This window comes from Bombina bombina, chromosome 4 (genome assembly GCF_027579735.1).
Source record: "Bombina bombina isolate aBomBom1 chromosome 4, aBomBom1.pri, whole genome shotgun sequence".
NCBI classification, from domain to species: domain Eukaryota; kingdom Metazoa; phylum Chordata; class Amphibia; order Anura; family Bombinatoridae; genus Bombina; species Bombina bombina.
The window spans coordinates 105,166,801-105,189,639 of NC_069502.1; the positions used below are offsets into that span (position 1 = coordinate 105,166,801).

General features: G+C 38.7%; 1 pseudogene; it reads right to left on the reverse strand.

Moving 5' to 3' along the window:
* Positions 1 to 1,184: 1,184 nt before the first annotated feature.
* The window catches only part of LOC128655956 (cytochrome P450 2K6-like), a 466,864-nt pseudogene continuing 445,209 nt past the window's right edge, over positions 1,185 to 22,839 (reverse strand).

Genomic DNA, 22,839 nt, shown 5'->3' on the forward strand with positions numbered 1-22,839 from the left:
CATTTTTGGTGAACAACCTAGGTTGTCCTTGCTGATTGGTGAATAAATTCATCCACCAATCAAAAACTGCTGTCCAGAGTCTGAACCAAGATAAAAGCTTAGATGTCTTCTTTTTCAAAAAAAGATAGCAAGAGAACGAAGAAACATTGATAATAGGAGTAAATTAGAAAGTTGCTTAAAATTGCATGCTCTATCTGAATCACAAAAGAAAAAATTTGGGTTCAGTGTCCCTTTAAGAAAAAAATATGTATTATTTGTTTTTTCTCAATAAAGCTCAAACAGTAAAAGTGCACCAAACAGCACATTTACACTACATAACTTGAAATATTATCTCACAGCAATCATTTCTTTTTGGTTCATGCAAAAAACAAAAATGCACAGAAACAAACCAGTCATCAAACAGACTACCACTATAAAGCCTCTTCCTCAACAGACACCACAGCCACAACAACATCTGTGGCAGCCACAACATTTTTGGCAACAAAGGCACTTGACCAAATCACACACAATACTGCTCTACACACACCACTAATAAACGTTATTAACCCCTATTCCGCCACTCCCTGATGTCGCTGCCACTATAATAAAGTCTTTAACCCCTATTCCCCCACACCCCAACATTGCTGACACTATAATATAGCTATTAACCTCTATTCCGCTGCTCCCCAACATCCCTGTGTGTACAAATGTACGTATGTGTTTATTTGTGTATATATGTCTGTATATACACTACTGTATACATATTTAGACATGTGTATGTATGTATCTCTTTGTTAACTCCCTTTGCCTGCTATTTTCCCCTAACAACTGAGACCTCATAACTTTGAGCCGTTTTTTATGGCAATATTTTTCTTAATCATTTTTATTTGAAAGTGGTTTTATGAGTGTAACTGTACTTTTCAATGTATTTTTTATGTGTTTTGTGACATTTTTTTGTTTTGTGAAACAGTTTACCAGAGCTCTGAGGTTGCGCTATACCAACGCGCGTTAACTTCAATAGCGCTCAAGTGATCGCTTTTTCTTTCAACTTGTAATAAGAGCACTACATCTGACACACACAAACAGTCGCGATAAACCCAATATCGCTTGCATGTAACGGTTAGCGTGTCACTCGTAATCTTGCCCATATTTTAAAAATTACACATATCCACACTTAAAATAAAAATGTAATTAAAAGTAATTAATTATATTAAATGTGTGTTTTTTATTGTTTACAAAGCTTCCAATCATAATTTTTATACCATTTATTAACATATTCTAATAGCAAGGCACAGCACACATGAGATAAGGTTTAGGCCCCCTGGTAAATCCAGGCGCCGGGGAAAAATCAACATCTGAAACACCTGGAGGAAGCTGAAATGTGAATTTTTGCAGCAGCCTTGTGAAGAACAGGAAAATCTCAGTTTTGGCTAAATTTTCTCCAACGCATACTCTCGGACCTACAAAATAATAGTAAAAATAATAATAATAATAATAATAATTTTGTGTTTATATCACTTTACCCTTCATCTTCTTATGTAAACATACGTTAAACAGACCAGAAAGTCAAAATTACATTTTCATGATTCAGATAGAGCACATATTTTTAAATAACTTTCCTATTTACTTCTATATCGAATTTGCATTGTTCTCTTTGTATCCTATGTTGAAAAGCATAACTAGGTAGGCTCAAACTCAGCAATACACTACTGTAGGAAAGCTGTTTATTGGTGGCTGCGTATACAGTATATACCTCTTGTTATCCAAAGTGTAAAGCTAGCTCCCAGTAATGCATTGATGCACCTTCAACAAAGGATACCAAAAAAATGAAGAAAACTGGATAATTGTAAACCAGAAAGTTGTTTAAAGGGATATGCTCTATCTGAATCATGAAAGAATAATGATGGGTTGTACGTCCCTTAAAGGGTTGTCAAATGTATATTTTGCTTGATATAAATTAACCAAAGTCTATAAAAGAGTCATCAGTGAGAATTATTTTTTTCTCTTTTATATACAGTATGTATGTTCAGAGGTGTTGTATCCCATGCTTTAAAAGAAAGGAGATATAACATATCTTATATACAAAGGTGTTATGGTAAGTTACTCAGACATGCTGTGAAATAACCACACTTATTGCAGTATTCTGTTATAATTACATATTTTACATCAAAACTAAGCTAAAAAAAATTTCCTCATAGAATGTTTTATTAATTATAGTAAAATATTGTACAAGTGCAATGTACATGCAGAATGAAGTTTGAGTGCATACAGCTTACTTATATGCTGAAATCTGCTAATCTAGCCACATTATAAAGTAATTGCTTAGATCAGTGCAGGAGGTGATTTATATCTGGTCCGTGATTTGCTATAGCAAAGGAAATGAGGCAAACATACACAACATGCTTGGTGGTTCACTAGTCTGCTCTTGGATTTTTATAATATAATTGTTATATAACTGTTTTACAAATATTTATTTTGTATTAAGACATTTTGTGATGTGTTGTTTAATTGCTAATATTACAAATATAAAAAAGACACAAATTGTATACCCCTTTAACAGACAAGCCTCTGAATGGTCTAATCTTTAATTTTCTGAATTATAGAGCAATATGGGTGTACCTTATTTAAAAAAATAGACATCGACATTTAAAGAAATAATTAGTAGCTGAAATTGACTCTTTATACCTCCTAGGAAATATAGATATAAGTGAAAATCCCATATATTTTGGGTTTGAAGGTGGAATAAGGGGCAGAGAAGTAGATTTGAGCTGGGTGTCTAAAAAGGTGAAAAGAAGTAGAGTGGTGAACCCCTAGACAGAAGATCTGTGGTGAGAGATAATAATATAAGTCTTTGTTACAAGCTTGCTTGTTGGTGTTAGGTGACAGATATGTTTCTAGGTAATTTAGCTAGAGTGACAAGTCATAAATAAATATATATTGCTCTCCTTTTCTTTATTCGTGGGCTTGTCATTGTTATTTTTAATAGCTGTCTACACATAGTAGACATCTGTAACTGTTAAGAAGTTAAACATCTGTAATTGCAAGAGTCTGATATATATATATATATATACTATTCGATAAGCCTGCCTAGAGGGCAGTCTAATTTTTTTTTTAAGCTACAGATGTAGAAACACACAATTTGCCATGAGCGAGAGGCATGGCTTACCACAAACGTTCAGTGTTTGATTGACACTGATGTATATGTTAATTCCTATAGTCGTTAAATATTTTCGGAAGTTGCGATCGGCAATTTCCATAACTCCGTTCACACATAATTTATAACGTAACAATGCAGAGTTACTGTATCAATAATGTAGACACTGACACTGAAAAAATAAGCATTTATATCAATCATGTACTAACTGACACTTATACATACACTTCAGTATGTACATTATAGATTACAAATGCTTATTATTATAGTGTCAGTGTCTACATTATTTATACAGTCACTATGCATTGTAACTGTATAAATAATGTGTAGTCTGAGCTGCCCCACAATAATAAACCTAACACTTCTTTACCACTATGTCGGCCATGCCCAAAATATCGCAGGTAAAAATAAAATTAATAACCCCTAATCCGAGAACCCTCCACATCGCAATTTATCTAATACACGCATTAACCACTAAACAACCAAATACACAAATCGCAATATATCATTTAAAAATGAAGTACTTATCCGCCTTTAAAATAAAATATAAATAAACTAACTTAATTATTACATTTTAAACCGCAAGTAACCCACAACGCAAAAATCTAATTTAAACAAGTAACCTATAAGTCGCCCACCCTCACCCAGAAAGCAAACTATTTTTTCTAATAACTATCCCCCCTAAACTAACACCCCCATAAATTAACTGTAATTAATTTTAATTTTAAAATAATTTAAAATCTAACGGCTAAATTACGAGTTGTGCGTTAGGGTAAAAAAGCAGCATTAAGAGGTCCTAATGCTGCTTTTTTACGCCCGCTGGTATTACGAGTCTTGCAGGTTTAGGGGCACCGCACACTTCTTTGGCCTTACGGCAAAACGACTTACGTAAACTTTGCAAAGTCTTTTTTCTATGGGACTTCCATAGCGCCGTTATTACAAGTCTGTCCTGGGAGGCCAAAAAGTGAGCGGTACACCCTCTCCTGTCAAGAGTCCTAATGCATTTAAAAGTCAGTAGTTAAGAGTTTTATGGTACAACACCGTAACATAAAACTCATAACTAAAATGCTAAAAAGTACACTAACACCCAGAAACTACCTATTAACCCCTAAACCGAGGCCCTCCCACATCGCAAACACTAAAATAAAAATTTTAACCTCTAATCTGCCGCTCCGGACACCGCTGCCACCTACATTAAATTTATTAACCCCTAATCTGCTGCCCCAACTTTGCCAACACCTACATTATATTTATGAACCCCTAATCTGCTGCCCCCAATGTCGCCGCCACCTATCTACATTTATTAACCCCTAATCTGCTGCCCCCAACGTCACCGCCAATATATTTAAGTTATTAACCCCTAAACCTAAGTCTAACCCTAAACCTAAGACCCACTAACTTAAATATAATTACAATAAATCTAAATAAATATTCCTATCATTAACTTCATTATTCCTATTTAAAACTAAATACTTACCTGTAAAATAAACCCTAAACTAGCTACAATATAACTAATAGTTACATTGTATCTAGCTTAGGGTTTATTTTTATTTTACAGGCAAGCTTGTATTTATTTTAACTAGGTAGAATAGTTATTAAATAGTTATTAACATAATAATAAACAAAATAATAAACAAATTACAGATATTTAAACTAATTACACCTAATCTAATAGCCCAATTAAAATAAAAAAGCCCCCCCAAAATAAAAAACCCTAGCCTAAACTAAACTACCAATAGCCCTTAAAACGGCCTTTTGCGGGGCATTGCCCCAAAGTAATCAGCTCTTTTACCTGTAAAAAAAATACAAACAATCCCCCAACAGTAAAACCCACCACCCACATAACCAACCCCCCAAATAAAAGGGCAGTTAGCTCTATTGCAGCCCAAAGTCCCTAACCTAAAAATAAAACCCATCCAATACACCCTTAAAAAAACCTAACACTAACCCCCTGAAGATCGACTTACCGGCAGACATCTTCATCCAAGCCGGGCCGAAGTCCTCAACGAAGCCGGGAGAAGTCTTCATCCAAGCCGGGCGAAGTGGTCCTCCAGACGGGCAGAAGTCTTCATCCAGATGTCATCTTCTATCTTCATCCATCTGACGCGGAGTGGGTCCATCTTCAAGACATCCGACGCGGAGCATCCTCTTCTTCCGACGACTAAAGCTGAATGAAGGTACCTTTAAGTGACGTCATCCAAGATGGCGTCCCTTAGATTCTGATTGGCTGATAGAATTCTATCAGCCAATCGGAATTAAGGTGGAAAAAATCATATTGGCTCATGCAATCAGCCAATAGGATTGAAGTTCAATCCAATTGGCTGATCCAATCAGCCAATAGGATTGAGCTTGCATTCTATTCAATTTTATTTGGGGGGTTGGTTGTGTGGGTGGTGGGTCTTACTATTGGGGGGTTGTTTGTATCTTTTTTTACAGGTAAAAGAGCTGATTACTTTGTTGCAATGCCCCACAAAAGGCCCTTTTAAGGGCAATTGGTAATTTAGTTTAGGCTATTTTTTTTCTTATTTTGGGGGGCTTTTTATTTTAATAGGGCTATTAGACTATTAGATTAGGTATAATTAGTTTAAATATATGAAATTTGTTTATTATTTTCTGTAATTTAGTGGGGGGGTTTGTACTTTAGCTAATTTAATTTAAGTAATTGTATTTAATTTAGTTGATTTATTTAATTATATTGTAGTGTTAGGTTTTAGTGTAACTTAGGTTAGGTTTTATTTTACAGGTAAATTTGTCTTTATTTTAGCTAGGTAGTTATTATTTAGTTAATAACTATTTAATAACTATTCTACCTAGTTAAAATAAATACAAACTTGCCTGTAAAATAAAAATAAACCCTAAGATAGCTACAATGTAACTATTAGTTATATTGTAGCTAGCATAGGGTTTATTTTATAGGTAAGTATTTAGTTTTAAATAGGAATAATGTAGTTAATGATAGTAATTTTATTTTGATTTATTGTAATTATATTTAAGTTAGTGGGTGTTAGGTTTAGGGATAGACTTAGGTTTAGGGGTTAGTAACTTTAATATAGTGGCGATGACATTGGGGGCGGCAGAATAGGGGTTAATAAATGTAGGTAGGTGCCGGCGACATTGGGGAGGGCAGATTAGGGGTTAATAAATATAATGTAGGTGTCGCCGGTGTCCGGAGCGGCAGATTAGGGGTTAATAATATAATGTAGGTGTTGGTGATGTCGGGGGCGGCAGATTAGGGGTTAATAAGTGTAAGATTAGGGGTGTTTAGACTCGGGGTTCATGTTAGAGTGTTAGGTATAAACATAACTTTTATTTCCCCATAGGAATCAATGGGGCTGCGTTACTGAGTTTTACGCTGCTTTTTTGCAGGTGTTAGACTTTTTTCAGATGGCTCTCCCTATTGATTCCTATGGGGAAATCGTGCATGAGCACGTTACACCAGCTTACTGCTGACTTAAGCAGCGCTGGTATTGGAGTACAGTAATGAGCAAAATTTTGCTCAACGCTCACTTCTTGTCTTTTAACGACGGGTTTCTGAAAAAAACAAAACTGCTCATTAGCACCGCACAGCCTCTAATGCAAAACTCGTAATCTAGCCGCAATTTATTTTAAACAATATCTAAATTTACAAAAACTAAAAAAATTCCTAAAATTATAAAATATTTTTAAAAAAAAGCTATGATTGCAAAAAACTAAAAAAAAAGTTTAAAACATTAAACCTAATCCCCATGAAAATAAAAAGCCCCCAAAATAAAAACACCCCCTAATATAATGCTAAACTACCAGGAGCCCTTAAAAGGGCTTTTTTTGTAGGGCATTGCCTTAAGTTAAACAGCTCTTTTACATTAAAAATAAACAAAGTCCTACCTAACAGTAAAAACCCCCACCCATCAAACCCCCCAAAATAAAAAACCTAATACTAAAGAAACCTAAACTACCCATTACCCTGAAAAGGGCATATATATGGGCATTGCCCTTAAAAGGGCATTTAGCTCTTTTACAAAGTGCCCAAAAAAGCCCTAAGTTAAAAAAAAAAAAAAAAAAAAACCGTAAAAAAAAAAAATAACACTAAAGCCCCAAATAGATACTTTCAGGTCTTGAAGTCCGGCGAAGAAGATCTTCTTCCAGAAAGGTCCATCATCTTCATTCACACACGCGGAGATGCATAGCAGTGTTTCCAGATGTGGGGATCCTCAGAGGCAGTGATGGTCCTTAGCGGCAGTTCCCTGTGACGGTGCTCCTTGGAGGCATGGAGGTTCCTCCTCATGCGATCGTCCACCGCATACTGAAGATTAAATCCGAGGTACCCCATATTTATAGGGGTACCTTGCATTCCTATTGGCCTTGCATTCCTATTGTTCACCAGCCAATAGGATGAGAGCAAGTAAAATCTTATTGGCTGGTGAACAGCCAATAGGATGAGAGCAAGTGAAATCCTATTGGCTGTTCACCAGGTGGACCTGAAACATCTGGGGTAGACTGCAGAATCCGCTGCATGATCAATCTACCCCCATGTATCAATGGTCGTGCGGACAAGTTTCTCAACTTGAAAACCTGTCTGCACGGCTTTACAATAAACAGGCAACAGACATAACATTACACACCTGCTTGAGTGTGTAGTGCCACCCCTTTCTCTTGTGCGACCAATCGTATTATAGAAGAGCCTGTCAATCACCCCAAGTGAGTGTTTTAGGGGTGATTTCAATCTGCCTCATCAGAGGTGGGGGAGACTACTGCTTCTTACATTACAGTAGGGCACAAAAGAATTAAATGCTGCTTAATACAGTTTTTTTTGCTGGAAGACAAATGCATCCTCTAAGTTTAATAGCTGCATGGCCATGATGCTGCAGTGTTTAAAATTATTCATAATAATGACTAGAGAGAAGCTCATCATATTATTGTTGTGTAGTTGCAAACTAATCATTGACTGTAGCCTTACTTTGAAGTTTGTGTATTGTTTGAAATGTTTTGTAACATTATTGTGATCTCTTCAAATAAAGTTTGCTACCTTTAGAATGTGATATGTGATCATTAACTAGAGATAAAGTACCATGTTAAGCACACTGTCTAATTATTGTGAAGATGTATGTGATTTTCTATTTCCCATGACAAAGTTTAGCATAAATCTTTGTGTCTCTATTGACCAAGATGATGATTCCTCATATGATATCAAAGAATTGTCTTTGTCAACGCATTTCATTTAAAAAAATATATGTATAAGGATGGGTTACATACCTGCTAAAAAAGGTATAAATGCATCGTTTTTTACAAAATTTCCCTCAGAGTCAAGAAAGTGTTGAGGATAAAACTCGTTTGGCTTTTCAAAGTAATCCTTGTCTTTTAATGCGGATGACAACATAAGAAGAAAGTTGGTTCCCTAGAAAAAAAAATTAACATAAATGAGCACGTAACAATGAATTACTTTTTAATGTAATGAAAGATGATTGTCTTTTTTATAAAGATATTAACATGGCTGAACAAATATCTATACAGTTTTTTGCCCACATTTAAGAAAGACCGGGCAGGTAGGAGCCTTCATCTTTTAACCTAACCATCCGGCATTACGTCTAGCGGGCAGCAATCTGCTGCCTGCATTTACCATTGCACACCATCGCAAGTGTGCAACCTGACCCCTGCTCATGCTCAGCCATTTGTGCGCGACCAGGGGCTGTCAATCTCCCTGGTTGGAAATGTCCTGGGGATCATCATAGTAATGTGTAAAGAAGCAGCGGTCTGATGACAGCTACTTCTTAAAAAGACAGTCTAGTAAAAATTAAACTTTCAGGATTCAGATAGGGTAGTCAATTTTAAACAACTTTCCATATTAATTTTATCATAATATTTGCTTTGTTTATTTAGTATTCTTTGCTGCAAGTTAAACCTATGTAGACTCAAACTGATTTTGAAACTTTTAAAAAACCTCCTCCCATCTCAGTGCATTATCATAGTTTTTTACAGTTAGATAGAGCTAGTTCATTTGTGTCATATATAGATAACATTGTGCTCACTCCCGTGGAGTTATTTAAGAGTCCGCACTGATTGGCTAAAATGCAAGTCTGTCAAAGGACTGAGATAAGGGAGAAGTCTGCAACGGCTTAGATACAAGGTAATCACACAGGTTAAAAGTGTATTAATATAAAAGTGTTGGTTATGCAAAACTGGGGAATGGGTAATAAAGGGATTATCTATCTTTTTAAACAATACAAATTATGGAGTAGACTGTCCCTTTAACCCTTAGCTCTAGGCTCACTCTGGGCTCTGAAGTGCATTTCGAAACTACATAGATAGAGCCCTTTGTTTGGTTACAGTTTGTCTGTACAGACTTATTTAGCCATTAAGTGCCACAGCATATTTCATATTAAAACAACTATACATTTAGCGCTAGATTAAGTGGAGCGGTATTCAGTGATCCTGCTTTAGCGCTAATAACGCTTAAAATAAACTTGTATCCCATGCTCGTGTTACAAGTTAAAAGTAAAAAGTTAGCGAGCGAGAGAAAACTAAATGCGTGCTAACTATAGGACTTCAGATATCATGACCGCATTAACTTAACCTATCACTTGCGTGCTACCCCGGCAATGTTTGTTCAGTTAACACTTATTGTGTGAATCATTTTCTGCAAATGGTAACTACAGATACGAATATAAAGAGCGAAATATTAAAAATGTAAACTATGCAGAAAAAAGATACACAATGCTATAAACAGTTGTATATGTGTCATGAAGTCACTTACACATTGTTTGTTTCTTGTATGATTGTTGTTATTTTACACGTGTATTTGCAGTTCTGATTTATTACTGTTTTGCAACATATTAAAGGGACATTGTACACTACAAAAATATTTTGCAGATTATGTATTTATATAGGTTTTCTATAGACCATCTGGGAGTGTTTCTGTAAAATGTATAGTTTTGCTTATTTTTAAATAACATTGTGCTGATTTACAGACTCCTAACCAAGCCACAACGTTTACGTTTTAGATATATACTGATGTCTACAGCATGACAAATAGCTCTCAAGCTAAAATTTGCTTTCTTAAATTCTTTGAGGGACCTCAAATTACTTGGATAGCCCAATGTATGAAGACGTTATATAAAGGCATTTGCATAACATTTTTTCTCAATGTTAAAATTGCCATTAATGTATTCTTAGGTTTAAACTTCCAAGATCAACCAATAGTGAAGGATTAAAAAACAGATATGATTATTTCCTTTATTAATCTAGACCAGACATCCTCACACTTGGCCCCAGACATCCTCACGCTTGGCCCTTACAGAGGTTTTGAACTACATTTCTCATGATGCTCAGTCAGCTGATATGCTAGCTGAGCATCATGGGAAATGCAGTTCCAAAACCTCTGGGGGGCCAAGTTTGAAGATGTCTGATCTAGAATATTGTATATTTAGTAAATGTAAAATTGCATCAGTGTGTTTGGTTTGGTCTATGCACAAAAACAGCCTGAAATAATGTGAAAATAATACCTGAGACCAGTTTTTATGAAGTCCTTTGTGATCAGTCACAATGATTTTACCTGATACTTATCAGAGTGCAATTCTTAACCATTAACTTGCAATTAGTGATGTCACGAATAGTTCGCCAGCGAATAGTTCCCGGCGAACATAGCTTGTTCGCGTTCGCAACGGCGGGCGAACATATGCGATGTTTGATCCGCCGCCTATTCATTATCATTGAGTAAACTTTGACCCTGTATCTCACAGTCTGCAGACACATTCCAGCCAATCAGCAGCAGACCCCCCCCTCCCAAAACTTCCCAGCTCCTGGACAGCAGCCATTTTAGATTCATTCGGAAGCTGCTTTCTTAGTGAGAGGAGGGACAGTGTAGCTGCTGCTGATTTAATAGTGAAATTGATAGCTAGGCTAGTGTATTCAGTGTCCACTACAGTCCTGAAGGACTCATCTGATCTCTGCTGTAATGACAGCACCCCAAAAAGCCCTTTTTAGGGCTAGAACATCAGTCTGCTTTTTTTTTCCCTGTGTAATCTAATTGCAGTTGCCTGCCTGCCAGCGTGTGTGAGGCTCACAGCATATACTGTGCCCACTTTCCCAGTGCCACCACTCATATCTTTTGTAAAAGTAGTGTAAATTAAAAAAAAAACCTTTTTTGACTGTGAAACATCAGTCTGCTAGTGTAATCTAATTGCAGTTGCCTGCCTGCCAGTGTGTGTGCCAGGCCCACTTGCCCAGTGCCACCACTCATATCTGGTGTAACAGTAGTGTAAATTAAAAAAAAAAAAAACTTTTTTGCCTGTGAAACATCAGTCTGCTAGTGTAATCTAATTGCAGTTGCCTGTCTGTCAGCATGTGTGCCAGGCTCACAGCATATACTGTGCCCACTTGCCCAGTGCCACCACTCATATCTTTTGTAACAGTAGTGTAAATTTAAAAAAAAAAACTTTTTTGACTGTGAAACATCAGTCTGCTTGTGTAATCTAATTGCAGTTGCCTGCCTGCCAGCGTGTGTGCCAGGCTTACAGCGTATACTGTGCCCACTTGCCCAGTGCCACCACTCATATCTGTTGTAACAGTAGTGTAAATTTAAAAAAAAAAACTTTTTTGACTGTGAAACATCAGTCTGCTAGTGTAATCTAATTGCAGTTGCCTGCCTGCCAGCGTGTATGAAAGGCCCACTTGCCCAGTGCCACCACTCATATCTGTTGTAACAGTAGTGTAAATTTGCACGAGAAGTTATCTGGGAGCAGGCACTGATTGGCTAGACTGCAAGTCTGTCAAAAGAACTGAAAAAAGGGGCAGTTTGCAGAGGGTTAGATACAAGATAATCACAGAGGTTAAAAGTATATTATTATAAATGTGTTAGTTATGCAAAACTGGGAAATGGGTAATAAAGTGATTATCTATCTTTTAAAACAATAAAAATTCTGGTGTAGACTGTCCCTTTAAACGGGGAGTTTGGTCTGTCACTGTGAAGCGGGTGTAACCCTTACACTACCTGATCAATACAACATCATACCTGATGTTTTAAAGCACGTTATTCCAAACAATTTAGCAATGTTAGGTGATTTATGCCCTTTATGGCTTAAAAACAGACTCTGCATCAACTATGTAATTTTCCATGGGAGTTTTGCCATGGATCCCCCTCCGGCATGCCACAGTCCAGGTGTTAGTACCCTTGAAACAACTTTTCCATCACTATTGTGGCCAGAAAGAGTCCCTGTGGGTTTTAAAATTTGCCTGCCTATTGAAGTCTATGGCGGTTCGCCCGGTTTGCTCGTTCGCGAACAGTTGTGGAAGTTTGTGTCCGCCATTCGTGAATGCAAATTTTTAGGTTTGCAACATCACTACTTGCAATACAAGTGCTAGTTTCTGCTTGGCGCCTGTCATTGAGGGTATAGGAAGTGGTATTTATATTTTGCTCACACAAGTGAGCTTTCAATATATTTAGCATTTGACTTGTAAGGACAACACATTTTAGCCTCTTGGTCAAAAATTACACAGGTTAATTTATTTGCGCACAGTAATTAGAGGGAACATTGGCTGGGGCCTTATGGGTATACTGGGCATGTGTGCAGTATGAGTTATGTATAAGCATTATACTGTTAAATTGATTGTTAACTTTACAGTGAAAAAAACTAAATGTGTTTTTAAATCTTTTCAGAAAGAGAAACACTCTACCTGGAACAAATAACAGCTCGGGCTCAGTAGCTTGAGTTACGACCTTAGAGCAGCCCCTTTTAGCCTTAATGTGCTTTTCACAGAGGAGAAAGAAAGTATATCAATCTGATATCAGATAATAAGGTCAGTCCAGCCTGGAAATACCAGGCAACACCCTCTGAAGAAGAAACATAGCAACAAAGACAATCATTTTGGCATTCTGTGTGCCTTCTGTTATGCAATGCCGCTCTAGCCATTGCTAGGGGCGCAGCGCCTCCTTCCCTGCTCGTTGCCAGGGGCTGTGTTGGGACTGACATCATTGCCCCATGCTCCTCTCTCACTGATGCTGGTCCGGACGCCTGTGGTGTGAATCCTGCACCTATGTAAGTCCTTTCTATCACTGCCCAAGTATAGTTGTTACTTTGTGTGCTCCTGGGTGTGATAGATCATTACTGCTTTTTGATTATTTGTTTATGAACCCTGCCTGTCTGACTACTCTGTCTGTTAAACCGCTACATTGCTGGATTGATATACTGCTGCTGAACTCTGCTTGTCTGACTACTCTGCCTATTAACCCCTATTGTTCTGGATTGCCTCTCTGTTGCCAAACCTTGCCTTCCTGACCATTCTAGTGGTTTGCCCTTGGATTGCATTACTGTTGCCAAATCCTGTCTGCCTGACCATTATAGTGGTTTACCTTGGACTGCTCTACCGATGCCGCTGAGGACTACCCTGCCTATGGTGAGTGCTGCTACCCTAATCTTGCTAACTTTCTCTGCTCTGGGATATTCCCTTTCATTCGGGCTCGAGTTCGGTCTGATAGAGGAGTATCCCACGAGCATTACATTATACTTGGGCCATGGAGCCAGATGAGGTGGCACAAGCAGTTTATCTTCAGGGACAGAGGTTGGGAACCCATACCACACAGTTGCAGAATATGGATTCCATGCTAGAGGCTATTACCGCTCAACTCTTCTTACTAGTTAAAGTGAGGAATACCGCTCCTGTTGTTGTACCACCAGTCTCTACTCATAGTACTGTGGCTTCTTCCTCTGCTTCTGGAAGTATACCCCGGAAACAATTGCCTGACAAGTATGAAGGTACTACTGATTGCAGGGGTTTTCTTAATCAATGCAGGCTGCACTTCCGCAATGATCCTCACATCTTTCAGTTTCACCAGTCAAGGGTCACCTTTATCATTTCCTTACTGAAAGACAAGGCCCTAGCCTAGGTCTTTGTTGTTGACCAATCCAACATGCTTTCGTACTCTGGCAAACCAAATCTCACAATTGGAATTTAAGCTGGCAGATGTTGAAGACAGGTCCAGGTGCAACAACATAGGGTTCAGGGGGATCCCAGAGTCGGTGTCACATAGGGAAACTTCACAAGTACCTACAGACTCTGTTCCAGGAGTTGGTGGGCTCCCCAGCGGATCTAACTAGTACAATGGAGTGAGCTCATAGGGCCCTCCACTCCAGGATGGTGGCTCCAGATAAGCCATGAGATGTCATAGCTTGCTTCCACAGCTTCCTCTACAAGGACAGGTTAATGCAAGCTGCTTTTAAGAAGCCTTCCCTCAGCAAAAAATTCAAAGAGGTCCAGCTCCTCCCAGACCTCTCGGCCCATACCCTCCAGTAACGCCAGCAGTTTCAGCCCGTCACCACCATCTTGCGCAAAACCCACATTAGATATTGGTGGGGTTACCCCACTAGACTCTTCATCACCAAGGATAACCAAACCTCTGTGGTCACTACCCTCTCTCAGGGACTTTCCCTCTTGACATCTTGGGGCCTACTGCATGATCCTCCACCCACACAAGGGCCTCCCAACCTACAATTACATGCCTCTGCACCAGAATGGTCAACAAAAGACCAGAGAATAAAACGCCCTAAGATACACCAACCTCTGGATGTTAATAGGCCTCAGGGGGTCATTTCTTGACTATCTTGACTGGGACTTATATCCTTAGTAAATACCTCATGATCTCAGTAGCAACTCAAAGCACACTAAAAGTTTATTGTTTCTTCCGGACTGTTACCTGGTTCGCACCAGTAAATACAGATACACATTAGTTGAAATGTTCTATATTTAACTTAAATTGTATATGTTGAGGTTTTCTGTTTACCTGTTAAAGTTACATGTTTATAATGCATAGAGCGGGGCTGATGTTCTCTGCCCTTACTACTTCTGCTCCCCAGGACAGTGTTCTCCCCCCACTCAGAAGCCCACTCTAGGGCTCTCTTGAGGTGGACTACTTCCTCCACATTTACAGACACTTTACTAGTGTTTATATTACCCCACTCTCCCTACCCCTGCTCCTTATCCTTTTACCTTCCCCCACCAATATTTTATAGTTAGTATCCACCAATTAAGCCTTCATCGCACTTCAATACTGGAGCATGTCTCTGGTACGCATCCTCACCCACAATGTTAGAGGCCTTAACTTCCCTCATAAGCACAGTTTACTAAACCAGTCACTGAAACATCACAAACCAGACATTGTTTTCCTACAAGAAACGCACTGGTTAGTGAACGAGCCCCTAAGATTCACCTCCAAGTCCTACACTCATGTCGAATATGCCCCCTTTGTTAAGAAAGCGAGAGGAGTTGCGATTTTACTCCACAAGCGCCTTGCTTATGAATTATTCCAGGTCATCAGGGATCCCCAAGCAAGATTTGTCATCTTGTTCTGTAAATTGAACCATGTAGTCTACACCCTAGCCTCTGTTTATCTACCCAATACCCATCAGCCGAAATGCCTAAAACACATCTTACACACGCTTGAACAGGTTAAACAGGGTAGAGTCACCGTTGCTGGTGACTTTAATATGGTTTGGGACCATAGAATTGACAGGAAGACCACTGACACAGATAAAACACACTCGACTGCTGAGCTATTAACTAACAGGTTTCGTAATCTAATGTCCTGCTCAGGATACTACGACATTTGCAGGACCATCCATCCACAAGATAGGGATTATGCACAATTCTCACACCCACATAAACTATATACCAGAATTGACTACCTATTTTCCACAGCTGACTCACTCGACCTAGTCACAGAATCCTGGATCCCTTTATGTCCCTGGTCTGTCCACGACCCCGTGTTGGCCGATGTCCACTCAGCAAATACCTCACACATCAGAGCCCAATGCCGTAAGCCTCACCAAATCCTTGGAGATATTCCATTTAGAGAAGAACTCCGTAGGGATATCACACACTTATACAAATCAATGATAACTCACTAGTCCGAGATGACATCTTATGGGGAGCTGCAAAGTCTACTATAAGGGGACTCATGATAACCAAACAAGCACACCTTAGGAAACAGACTAGACTCACTCTCTCACAAGCCCATTTCAAACTTTGAACCCTAGAAACACAAAATAGGAATACCCCCTCTCCTGCCCTAACGTGCCAAATTACAGACACCAAGCATCACATTTCCCAAATTGAGCTTCGTAGAACTTAACTTAATCTAACTAAACTAAAGCAGTTATTTTACTATAAAAGTAATAAAGCGGACACCCTATTAGCAAAAAAAATTAGGAATAGGACAGGGTTCTCACGTATACATAGCATACACTCTGCATACTCCCTCCTTAAAATCCTGTCACAAATTGCCGAGTATTATTCAAACTTGTATGATATAAATAGCTATGATAAACCTCAAACAACCCCCTTAGATAGTTTGCGACTTTTTCTGGACTCTCGAAAGCTCCCCACACTTACCACCGAGCAGCGCGACTCCCTAAGCTCCCCCTTCACACTTATGGAAATCCAGAGGGTTATCAAGAATTCAAAGTCCTTCAAGTCTCCGGACCCGGACGGTTTCCCAGTTTACTTTTCCAAAATCTTCAGTGGGGAACTCTCCCCCCTACTGCTGCGGCTTTATAATCTTGCTAGGCAAGAGGGCTCCTTTAAAAAGGAATTTCTAGAAGCTACCATTGTTACCATTTTAAAAACAAACAAGGATCCCACCTTGTGTACCAGTTATAGACTAATATCCCTTATTAACTCTGACATAAAGTTCTACTCTAAGCTATTGGCTAATCGGGTTGCAGGTCTCTTGCTATCCCTCATCAATTCTGGCCAAGTAGGGTTTTCTCCGCAGTGAGAAGGCCCAGATAATACTTGGAGGCTGATTAATATTATTAGTCTCTCCGACAAACTCAACAGGCCCCTATTGGTCATTTCCCTGGATGCAGAGAAGGCCTTCGACCGAGTAAGGTGGCAATATTTGTGGGAAGTACTTAAGAGTTTTAGGGTCCCCAAAGAAATGGTAATGGTGGTTAAAGCACTCTACTCTACTACAGCTTCGTTAAGCGGACTTGTTTTTCACTTCTATTTGTTTCCTGTTGCTAATGGTACTATGCAGGGCTGCCAGCTATCTCCCCTGCTGTTCGCGTTAGCCATAAAACCTTTGGCGGAACAAATTTAAATAGAACCCCAAATAAAGGGAGTTACTTTGTTTGGCACAGTGCACAAGATAGCCTTATTTGCAGTCGATGTTACCCTTTTCACATCGGACCCTGCATATTCCATCCCTAGACTCATGGATATCATGGCCTCTTTTGGAGCCCACTCTTTTTATAAGCTACATCTACTAAAAATAGAAATATATACGCAGGTTATACCCTGTGATCAATTGGCCTCCTTGAAATCAAGACTTGATTTCACCTGGACAGAGAAATCTGTCTTATATCTGGGGTTTAAGCTCTCCGACAGCTTCTCCCAGATAATCAAAGATAATTACATACCTCTCTTGTCAGTACTTCACTCCCTCAAACGTGATTAGAACTTAACGCATGTCTCCTGGTTGTTTAGGATAGCTGCACTAAAAATGTCCTTCCTGCCCAGACTTACCTACCTATTTCGATGCCGCCCCATTAAGATCTCTAAACATATAATATATATGGCAAGTTAAACCCCCCAGAGTGGAGCACAAAATACTTCAACTCCCTAAAATCTCGGGGGGGGGGCATTGTGTCCCCCTCTGTACTTTGGTATTATGATGGTGCAATGCTCACCCATATCGCACAATGGGGAGTCAAACTCTCCCAATCCAAATAGAGATCAATTGAGCAGGCATCCCTGCCCCACAGTGTTCATCTTCGTGATTTAATATGGACCCCACCTCAATGTCGTAGAGAACTAAATTTGATCAACCCTGTGGTTAGCGAATGCCTAGACATGTGGGACAAGCTTCGACATAGCACTCATATAGCCCCGCACCCCTCTCCTATAACTTATATGGCTGGCCTCCTTTCGGGATTACAGGATTCTCACCCACATGAGTGGGCTCAACTTTGAGTCACTCAGGTCTCGGACCTTTGGTCCTCTTCCCCCCAGGGCTCCTTCAAAACTCTTACTCAGCTTGCCCCTGGACCCTCAACCCAGTCATTCTTGCCTTTCGAATTCCATAGAATTAGAAGCTTCCTACTAAGTTGGGGATTTAAGCCAGGCTCGGCTTGTCTGCTGACCCCCTGGGAAACCGTCTGGGCTCAGGGCAATAGACTTAGCAGTACAGAGAAATATAGACAAAGCGCTAAGGAAATATATGTGTCCTGCTAACCTCAATTTAATCCCTCTGATTATAAATTAATTACAATGTATGACCTAGAAGTAGCGCTTAAAGCATGGACTATATAAATATATTTTAAAATAAAAAATAAAAAAATTAAATTGAGAAGTGATTTGTAAAATTAGACAACAAATTTAATGGCAGCAGAATATAAAATAATTAATTTAACAAATTATTAAGGGACATCTCCCTGATGTATAAAATCAATATTGCTGGATACACAAAGTATACTTGGATATGTTGCAATAATCTCTAAAGAAAGGTTGAAAACAGTTTTGCTACATATACATATCGATGCAGGTGTCCACCATTACCAAACACAGAGCAAGGGTATGGTGTTCCAATATGGCTTGGGATTGTTTAGCTGTTATTACAGAGTACCTTATACCTTGGACCGAGGTGAGTATGTCGGTTTGTCAATGTGACTCCTCATGGCGCTATGCACCGCGTCTAGAAGGACAAAATGAGATGTAACTCCTGTTACCGATATAGCTCCTCTCAGCTGTCCTTTCCACATCTTGGAGAAGAGGGTGTGTTGCGACTCCTGTCGGTCCGTTCAGGTGTCTTCTATTGCGTCACAGTGATCCGGTATTATGGTTGATGGAAAAGTTTGTATGTCACTGAATAATACATAAATACTTTAGCGCTACAGGTGATTAAAAACTCGGAGTAACCTTGATATTCAGGGAGACAGTATAACCCAGTGCCTTATCAGAACACTGTCTGTCACCTTCCCTCTTTCTTGGTTCGGTTTGACGCCAAGAATTTTCAGTGGGTTCTCATATAGTATAAAGCAATCTAGTTAATGTAGATATTACAAGTAATTAAAGTCTACGCGTTTCGCCCCAGACTGGTCTTGATAAAGCCCAGTCTGGGGCGAAACGCATAGACTTTTATAACTTGTAATATCTACATTAACTAGATTGCTTTATACTATATGAGAACCCACTGAAAATCCTTGGAATCAAACTGAACCAAGAAAGAGGGAAGGCGACGGGCAACAGACAGTGTTCTGATAAGGCACTGGGTTATACTGGCTCCCTGAATATTAAGGTTATTTCAAGTTTTTAATCACCTGTAGCACTACAGTATTTATGTATTATTCAGTGACATACAAACATTTCCATCAACCATAATACCGGATCACTGTGACGTAATAGAAGACACATGACCGGACCGACAGGAGTCGCAACACATCCTCTCCTCCAAGACGTGGAAAGGACCGCTGAGAGGAGCTATATCAGTAACAGGAGTTACATCTCATTTTTTCCTTCTAGACGGGGTTCATACCGCCGAGAGGAGTCACATTGACAAACCGGCATACTCACCTCGGTCTGAGGTATAAGGTAATAACGGCTAAACAATCCCAAGCCATATTGGAACACCCATACCCTTGCTCTGTGTTTGGTAATGGTGGACACCTGCATCTATATGTATATGTAGCAAAACTGTTTTTAACCTTTCTTCAGAGATTATTGCAACATATCCACGTATACTTTGTGTATCCAGCAATACTGATTTTATACATCAGGGAGACGTCCCTTAATAATTTGTTAAATTATTTTTTTTATATTCTACTGCCATTAAATTTGTTGTCTAATTTTACAAATCACATCTCAATTTCATTTTTTAATTTTTTATTTTAAATTATATTTATATAGTCTATGCTTTAAGCGCTACCTCTAGGTCATACACGATAGACATAGCAGACCACTATCCCTGCATTATTCGCTGCTCACAGACTCTTCACCCTCTGAAACTCCGGCCCACCTGCAGTGCTGGGAATCCCTTCTGGACATTTCAGTGGCCACCCACAACTGGGAACGTACCCTAGAACTTACCCAGAAGGCTATTCATTGCATTACATTATACAAAACCTTTTACAAATTACTATCCCACTGGTACTACGTCCCCACTAGGTTGGCCAAGATGTTCCTGAGTGCGTCTCCTGACTGTTAAAGTAATTGTGGGCAGAAGGGCACCACAATGCATATTTGGTGGGAGTGCCCCAAGATCCAGCCCTTATGGAGCACATGCTTCCAGACCTTGTCCAGTTTCGGAATATCCCTCCCCAAAACACCGTCCACGGCCCTACTACATATAGGAGTACATACCTTAGTGAAGCACCACTCATACATATGCATTTACCTTCTCACAACTATTAAAAATGCATAGTCTGTGCATGGAAAAAGGGAGTCCCCCCCTGCTAGTCTAGAATTTGTAACACTATGGCCTATATCTATACTATGGAGAAGGATATATTTTACAAACTCGACAATAAAGAACTTTTTGAACTTGTGTGGCCGGATTGGAAAGATGTTCACGATACAGAATGGAGACCTAGTGTTACAATCACCGACTGAGTTTAGTGGAATTGAGGGTTCACGAGTTCTAATTTTAGGATTCAAAGACAAGTTTTTACCCTTCCCCTCCCCCTCTCCTCTTTCCCTTCTCCCCTCCCCCCCCTCATGAACCATTGATTTAAGAAAAGTTGAGGACAAACATGTCCCCTTTTTGCGTCCTGTTAAAGTATCCTTAACCCTAATGCTTCTCCCCAAAGAAGTTGACTTGTACAGACATGATCTGATAATTTATCGACGTTATCCTGAACTACTATTTCATATATATCTGAGAGTTGATGATGCTTCATGCCTTATAGTTATGCTTTACTTCTTTGTAGTTTGTGATGAAAGGTCAATAAAGCTTTGAAAAAAAAAAAAAAAAAAAAAATATGGTCAGATCTAGCATCTGAATCGCAGTGAAGTGCGCAATAATAATAAGAAATGGGTATTAGAAAGGAACAAAAAATAAATAATCAGCACTAATGTTAGTGTATTAGAAAATGCCCATAAGTGCTATTAGTATACACTCATAATAATTAATTCACGCTCGAATAATGTGAATAAATAAACAGTGATAGATATAAATGTAAAATTAGTAAAATTATAATGATCTTTGGAGTAGTGGGCACAAACACAGTCACTGTTTGTAATAAACGGTGGTAATCTTCAGTTCGATGTAACACAGAAATGAGGCAGCACTCTCTGGAAAATAATGATGATACTAGGTAGTCCTAAAAGACAAAGGAGAGGCGCTTCATGGTTTAATAACGTCTATAATCATATGTTCATCAATCACAGATGGCAACTCACAATTTAGAAGAGCACACCTAGTTCTATATACGGCAAACCGAGACCAAAGAGTCGCTCAGTAGACTCATCAACGGCACAGCTGGGCTGATATCCAAATAAGAGAATAAAAGAAATGTCAGGCAATGCCCAACCTCTGGTACTGACCCTTAGTACAAGTGCTCAGATGAGTAAATGAGACAAATCCCACTGGTAAGATGACCGAAAGGCCAAAAATCCAAAAGTGCAAGATAACACAGGAGCGGCAGCGTGTCCGTGTAAAATCTGGTCCTTATTAAAATGTAATATAAAAACATATAAAATAACAGCAACACGTTTCTCGGCTCAATAGGCTGTTTCATCAGGCTGTAATGACAATAATACACACGCTTAACTATATATGCTCCTCAGACCAATAGAAATCAAGAATCCGCACACGCCCCTCTCACACACCAACAATGTCCGTCAGCGTGGCGCATCTAATGATAAACCTGGAACCGCTGACGTCACAATGAGGGGGAGTAAGTGAATTGAGTACCGATATAACAGGTTGCTTTAGCACAAAAATGTTGGTAGTAGATAATCACATATAACTTATATGATACAATCGTAATAAATTCATGTGGCAATCTGATGCTCTAGCCATGATATTTCATCAAATAAATATGTTTAGCATAAATTGATTAGACATTATAGTCACATAAATTTAGAAATGAGAATAAATTAAAACAGTTCTATTATTAAACATGTTAAGAGAAAAATATATTATTAAATTAAAATATTCGTCTTAACTGCAAAAAATATTAAAAGAATTGTATATAATATTATAATGGGGTTTAAAGCGGACCCATAGGAATCTAACAAAAAAATAAAAAAATATGACTATATTTGTGACCAAGTATATTAAAACATTATCTGATCTACACATATTAAGCAGAAAACATGTCATGGCAGATATATTGTAGTAGAATCGTTCAAGAGATAGTACGTATTGTTAATTCATGATATACCGTTAGATCATGCAAAAGATGAACGTTCATGAAAGTATGGTGAAAAGTTTCATATTCATGACCGCATAGTGCGTATAGTGCCACATTCCATTAAACCTAGACCGATAAATCATAGTCTTTAAATGTGGCCATCAACGCACAATGCAGGCTTGATTAGAAAAGGTTCAGGCACAATGTGATAGGACAGAGTAAGGCTATGAAGTATTTAGAATACAGAAAAAAACATCAAGTGTGAGCCTAGGTCTAAAATTACAGGATTATCTAAACAGATAGCCCATATCTTAGTAATAAACGATGAAGGCTACATTATTCCTATAAGCAGAATAATAAATCCCAAATGTGATAAGGATTGGCAAA